The sequence below is a fragment of the Bidens hawaiensis genome, unplaced genomic scaffold (assembly GCF_021521415.1).
Source record: "Bidens hawaiensis isolate Kalapana, Puna unplaced genomic scaffold, B.hawaiensis_p1.1 tig00007986_1, whole genome shotgun sequence".
NCBI lineage: Eukaryota > Viridiplantae > Streptophyta > Magnoliopsida > Asterales > Asteraceae > Bidens > Bidens hawaiensis.
The window spans coordinates 14,501-21,750 of NW_027491559.1; positions in this window are offsets into that span (position 1 = coordinate 14,501).

Below are 7,250 nucleotides of genomic sequence, written 5' to 3' on the forward strand. Positions count from 1 at the left end.
GCCCAGTTTATTAAATCCAAACCAATTGTTTATGGATCACATGGTCTAGAAACAGTTTAATAACCAACGATGATTTGATCCATGGTTTTAAAAAAAACGATTTCTTATAGCATCTGTTTCGACGAGAGTAATTAAGAGGTAAAAAATAATAAAATAAAATAAAGATAAAAGTCAACAAATAAAACAAAATTAATCACTCGGTCTTCTTGTAATTTTAACAAACTTTTGGGATCAGATTTCAGTTTCGATAAAAACGCAACCTCTAAAGAAAAGATCCGAACATGAAATCATATTGATTAAGATGCTTTCACAAATATTAATGTTCAGCATTATTATGACATAAAGAGACAAGTTGATAGCAGGTATAATACACTTAGCATGATTTTCATTGCCTTAGTGATACGATTTAGGTTCAATTTGGCATAAATCTTAGATGGACGTCACTCATGGACATGTGATGCCTCATATCTCTTCTCAAAGTGTATTTGGCTTTCCCCAGATCACCCCAATTTGACTCCAACCCCCTAGTATTTGATTAAAAGATATTCTACAAAAGAGCAAAAAATATAAGTTTTAAGGTTGAACGTTGGACATGCAAGCCATCCGGACTTACATACCTTACATTAAGAGTGTTTAAGACTTATTTGAATGTCACACCCTTGTAGTTCTAGTTTGACCCTTTAAGCTTTAAAAAAAACAAACGAAATTTTGCAACTCAATATTATATATACTACTAATGTTTTTTTTTAAACAAAACAAAGACATAATATTTCTGGAGATCAAGACACTAATAAGCTCGTGTAGGCAAGGGTAATTACTTTTCTGCCTATCATTCGGAGAGATATATCTGAAGACATGCACATTTTTTTCAAAATGACTCTCCACGGTAAATTTAGCAGGTTTAGTTTATATCACTTCAACTTTTACGCATCATGGAAAGCTACCGTGCAAATCAATGACTGTTCTAAAGCCTTTTAAGCCTAGTAACTTCACACGTTAGGCACACAGAATCAATTTTTTTTTATCATTTTCGAAAGGTTGGATCAATTTTCATTTGAAAATATTTAAAGCTTCTAAGGAACTCTTAACTAAATAATCATCTCACTTCCCGTAAAATTACATAAGACAATTTTAAAACTCAGTGCCCCAGTCACATTTAGATCTCAAGTAAATGGCTATTTCGTATGTCTATAGATAGACAACAGGGCCAAACACATATATAGATACATGTCCCTCAAACTTTGAGTGACCGACATAATTTTAAGCGAAAGATTTAAAACCAAAAACACATCACAATCGCCCCAGATGCATTCAGTCTTTAGGTGAATGGCTATCCTGTATGTCCACCAGTAGATGAAAGGACCAAACATATACAAGTATATGTCCTTCAACTTGAGCAACCGACATAATTTTAAGCGAGAGTGATTTTTTTTAATAAAGACACACACACTCTTTTTGAATTTTTAATTTTTCTCCCCCCTAAGTTCGTGCAAATTTAAAAAATAATGTACAAATTTAACCTTAAAAAGACTAAATCATGGAAACGAAACATTTTAAGAAATCTCACAAGCACATTAATCTTGCTGTTCTGAACGGTTTTGTAAATAAGTCCGCCACATTGTTATCAGTGTGAACTTGCTCAAGGTGAATTAATTTTCGGTCGTAGCAGTCACGAATAAAATGAATTTTAATGTCAATGTGCTTGGTTATTGAATGCTGAAAGGGATTTTTATCAATAGCAATAGCAGCATCATTATCACAAAAGATTGGGGTGTCAAGAAATTCCGAACCATAATCCAGCAATTGATGTTGCATCCATATTACATGTGAGCAGCAAGCTGACGCAGCAAAATATTCATCATCGTTGGGAAATAGTATAGAAAATAGTGTTTTACCATGAAGAACGGTTGAGGGCATGCGGTTAATCAGATATGTGGCAGTGAGAACGGCATCTCCCCAAAAACGATGAGGAACACGTGATTGGATCATGATTGTGCGAGCAACATCCAATATGTGACGATTTTTGCGTTCGGACACACCATTTTGTTGAGATGTAGCACACGATGATTCATGAATAATGCCGTTGGTTTTTAAGTATGAAGAAAAGTCGGTGGAAAAATATTCTTTAGCATTATCAGATCGTAAAGTTTTAATGGTGGTGTTAAATTGGTCCTGAACATAAGCATTAAATTCTCGAAATATGGAAAATACCTCACTACGAGATTTCAACAAATAAACCCAAGCAGTGCGAGAATAGTCATCAATAAAGGTAATAAAATATTCAAAACCCAACGTAGATTTGATAGGGCAAGGACCCCATACATCAGAATGCAATAGTTCAAAACAAGAAATGACTCGATTGGGCACCCTAGGGGGATAGGGACGCCTGGTATGTTTACCAAGTTGACACGACTCACAATGAAAATAAAAAGACGAAAGTGGTAAATCTGGTCGCATTTGCCTCAGAACCGCTGTAGAGGGATGACCTAACCGACAGTAAGCCTCCCTGATAGCGGAATCACATAAGTTTGCTACAGGATGCGAAAACAGGGATATACGATAGAGACCTCCTGATTCAAAACCATTACCAATTACCCGGTTTGTTCCTAGTTCATGAAAAACGCAGTGAGTTGGGTAAAAGGTCACAGAACAGTTGTTTTGTTTGGTAATCTGACTCACTGAACAAAGACTGGTAGGAAATTTAGGAACAAATAGGATAGAAGACAGTTTTAGGTTTTCCGAGTTACTGATGGATCCTATGTCGAGAACGGGACATGAAGATCCATCGGCAAGACGTACTGGTGCATGGGAAACATTTTGAAGACTAGAGAAAATACCCCGATTCCCAGACATGTGATGTGTGGCTCCAGAATCAATCACCCATGATGAGTCAAGACTAGAAGATTTACCTGGATGTGCCGAGTTGGTTTGAGGATGAGGCAGTTGCGAGGCAAGAAACCGTTGAATAAGATCATGCTCCTCCTTGGTAAATGTATACGTGTATTTATTGTCGCCCATAGTAATACACCGAACTGAAAATGGTAATCTTCAGATTGTGAACAGTAACTCTGAGATAAGAATGTGTTTAACCAGAAAACGAGTGCAGGTAGTGGCTGGAAACAGATTTTGGCAGCGGCAGACCGATAACGGTAGACAACAGCAAACAGAAAGTCGTCGGTTCGCAAAACTAACAGCACGGGGAGCTTCGGACAAGTAAAATAATAGATTTGAAAAAAAGGACGGTGGCCGGAAACAGGATCACGCGCCATCACGCGGTGGCGCGTGGGCGGCAGTGACGGTGATCGGGCGGCGCGTGGCGGCGCGTGCGGCGGCGGCTGGCGACGGATTTTTGACAGATGATATTTCGGGGGTTTCTGGTTACGATGGTGGCGGCGGTGATGGTAGGGGGTGTCTGGAAAAAAGATTCCGTGATAGGGCAGCAGGTTCAACGAGACCGGAGCTCGTTTCAGATCTGATGGCTGTTGATCAGATTCAGGTTCGGGTCAGACGGCTAGGGTTTGGATCGATAGCCGTAGCTCTGATACCATGTAAAGGATAAGATGTTTGTAATGAAAGTAATGTTTATTACTTGAAGGTGTGAATAATACAAAGACAACTACATCTATTTATACACAAACAAGCCCTAGCTTTCAACCCATAAAAGGCCCATGGGCTTTAACCAACTACATGGGCTAAAACCCTAATTATAACTAAATACAACTAACAGTGGACACCGTTTATTGTTTCTTGCAATGCCATGAGATGAGTCGATCCCCCAAGAATTGACAACCAGCAGATGTGGATTTCCTGTCGATATCATCTCCACCATAATTGCTATCAGCAAAAACGTACAAATCAAAGTCTGAGTTCTTAGGATACCAAAGACCTTGGTTCGATTGCCCATTCAGATATCTAAAAATAAGTTTAACAGCGATTAAATGAGAGAGTCTAGGGTTCGCTTGGAAACGGGCGCATTGGCAGACATCGAACATAATGTCAGGGCGACTGGCGCTAAGATACATCATGGATCCGATCATTGACCGATAGTACGTTTGGTCTACGGGATTCCCATCAGGATCAGAAGATAGAAGAGTTCTTTCCGCCATAGGAGTTGTTGCGCTCTTAGAATCTTGAATTTCGAACTTTGCTAGCATGTCTTCAACATACATTCCTTTATGTAGCAAGTTTCCCATCGAACTCTGATGAACCTACAAACCCAAAAAAGTCGTCATCTCCCCAAAGAACTCATTTCAAATATTTTCTTCATCACCTCTTCAAATTCAGATTATAGTGCAGCATTGGTAGACCCGAAGATGATGCCATCCACATATATCTGAACCAGAATCAAATCTTTCCCGACAAATTTAAGGAACAAATTCTGATCAATGGTTCCTCTCTTGTAACCATGCCCCAGAAAATGAGCCGTCAAAGTTGCATACCACACCCGAGGTGCTTGATGAAGACCATACATGTAAATCCCCATTCCCGGTGCCCTACTTTGGATGTTGGATTTACTCGTAAACACAGTTCTAAATATTAGAGTTAATTAAAACATTCGCGGAATAAATGTAAAGGTCAACCATTCATTAAAAATATTCATAACTTGGCTTTTAAAACATAACATAAAATATAATATCAGATCATCATGACAAATCTTCAGATGCCAGCCTTTTCAAATTCTGCCATGTGTCCCCCTTCAAACCAACTGTCTCAGTCTATTCACCTGCGTGCAAACTAAAAGTCAGCTACGCTGAGTGAGTTCTAGTTAATCATACAATACGTTAGCTACCTTACTCATATGTATCCGAAGACACGTATTACTTCCTTTATACATCATCATACATACATACTTTCGTTCACATAATATACCTTCATACTTTCATACTTTCATTCTTTCATATTCATACTTGTACATTTTAAAGAACATTACGCTCTACTTTCCTCGAGTACTATTAGGTCCCAGTTCCCTCTTTCCTTGGATATCATTAGGGTCTGATTCCCTCTTGCCTCAAATATTATTAGGGTTCGGTTCCCTCTTGCCTCGATTATTATTAGGGTCCGGTTCCCTCTTGCCTCGAATATTAGTAGGGTTCGGTTCCATTATTTTTTCCATACAACCATACCATACCTTTCTTTGTCTTTATAATTATATCCTTCATACATACTTTCAGTATTTGTATTAGCATACATACATTATTCATACATATTCATTCCATACTTACTACACATTACCTCCCTTGACAATACGTGCAATATCCGAAGATCGTTCACGTATCGACAAGCATTCATTCATAACATAAATATAACTATCACATATAGTATTATGACATACACTTACCACTTAAGGTAAGTGTATAAACATTCATATTGAGTATGCACACAGCCCCGAAAACATAACAAGGAAAATGGGGCTAGAAACTCACCTTAGTCCTATAACGTTCACCATTAATGGTTATTCCTTTCTTTAGTTGTGCACGACTAACTGTTTAATAATCACAATATCAAATACTGCTCTAACCATTCTTAACTGCCTGCTTAATTAGTCTTAGGCGTCTAATCCGATTTTACTTCATTGATATTTTACCGGTTAGTTAATCGTTATTTGTTAACCTTTAAGGCATCTTTCTTTAATTTATAAAGTCCAAAGGGCTTGTATGTAATTAAACCAGTTTATTCTAAGTCCAGGGACCTTTCGGTCATTTTATCAAACTCCATTCGTTATCTGATCCCTTAACGAATGGGTGTTCATTCGTTGACTTGACTAACGGATGAGCATCAAACGAATGGGAGCTCATTCGTTAGTCTTGTCTAACGAATGGCCACCAACGAATGAGGATTATATAAAGAATGGGGTTACTCTTAACGAATGGGTATTCCATAACGAATGGCTTGATGAATGTAGTTCATTCGCTATTCTTTCCTAGGGTTAGGGCACAGAATGACAGAAAACATTCCCTGACATTCCCTAAAATTTTGCGCCGCATTCTGACGCCGTCATCGCTGGATAACCGAGATCTCACCGGAAAAGCGAAATCTCACCCGTTTTCACCGTTTTTCGTCCCATTCAATCTGGATCCGAGCTAGGGTGACCCCTAAACTCTTCTTTCGATCAGTTCATACTCGATTCCATCCGAATCTCGTGATTTTAATGGTTAAGGGTGTCGGTTCGTCGTTTCGTGACTAGATCTAGCGGGTTTGGATCCATATAAGATGATAACGTCATTACCTCGGATCAACGCTCGGTTTCTTCTTGTTTTTTCGGCTAGGGTGAGCTATAGAGAGAGAGCTTAAGTGTGTGTTTTGGTGGTGTAAAATGAGTGAATGAATGAGATAAATGGGGAACTATGGTTTACTAGGTGAAGAGCCCACGCGTTGCAGTGGAAACACGACGATGATTCGGTTGTTACCAGGTCGAACCGAACCATTACCAATCTGCACAGGTTAATCTCAAATTAAGACACATTCAGTTACGTCTATCTTAAATTCGGGCTTCAATTGCACATTTCCAACCCTTGGTACCAGCGTAACATCTCTATAGTTCAGATTTCAGTTTCAGTATCTATTGTTTTTCAAGTTTCAGTTTCATCTCTGAGGTTCGAATGCATTTGTTTGCGAGAATGTATTCGTTTGTGAAAATGGATTTGTTACTTGATATATCAATTGATTAATATATACCATATGCCATTTTTGTACTTGTTTTCTGTTGGTTTCTGTAACGCCCCGTAACCGCAGCGGAAACGTACACGGGATGCAATAGACGCATCTGATATCAACAGCATTGCTTATAAAGAAAACACCACTATATTAATTTACTTCATTTTACATTGTTTCGAGTTTAATTCCTGACTAGGCGATAACACATATATTTTACCAACAATACATTAACATATATAATACAAAATGAACCCTATGCTTCCACAAATAGCACGCATCATCAAACATATAGCACTTATTCCAGTTTGGGGGTACCTAGAAAGCATGGAAAGAAAACGGGTCAACTACGAATAGTTGGTGAGTTTCACTGATTTAAATAAACATTGACAATTCATTATAATAAATCATATATTAGCGATGTAATTATGCTGAGCCCACAAGTGAAACCTCTGACTATCACACACAACCCCGTGGCATACTCCGCCCACGAACCTGCCCCAAACCGCTATGCCTAACATTACATAGCAAAATAAATATAACACCCAATATAGACATGTGCAACTGGCTGGGAAACATCAGCAAATCCATGCCGGACC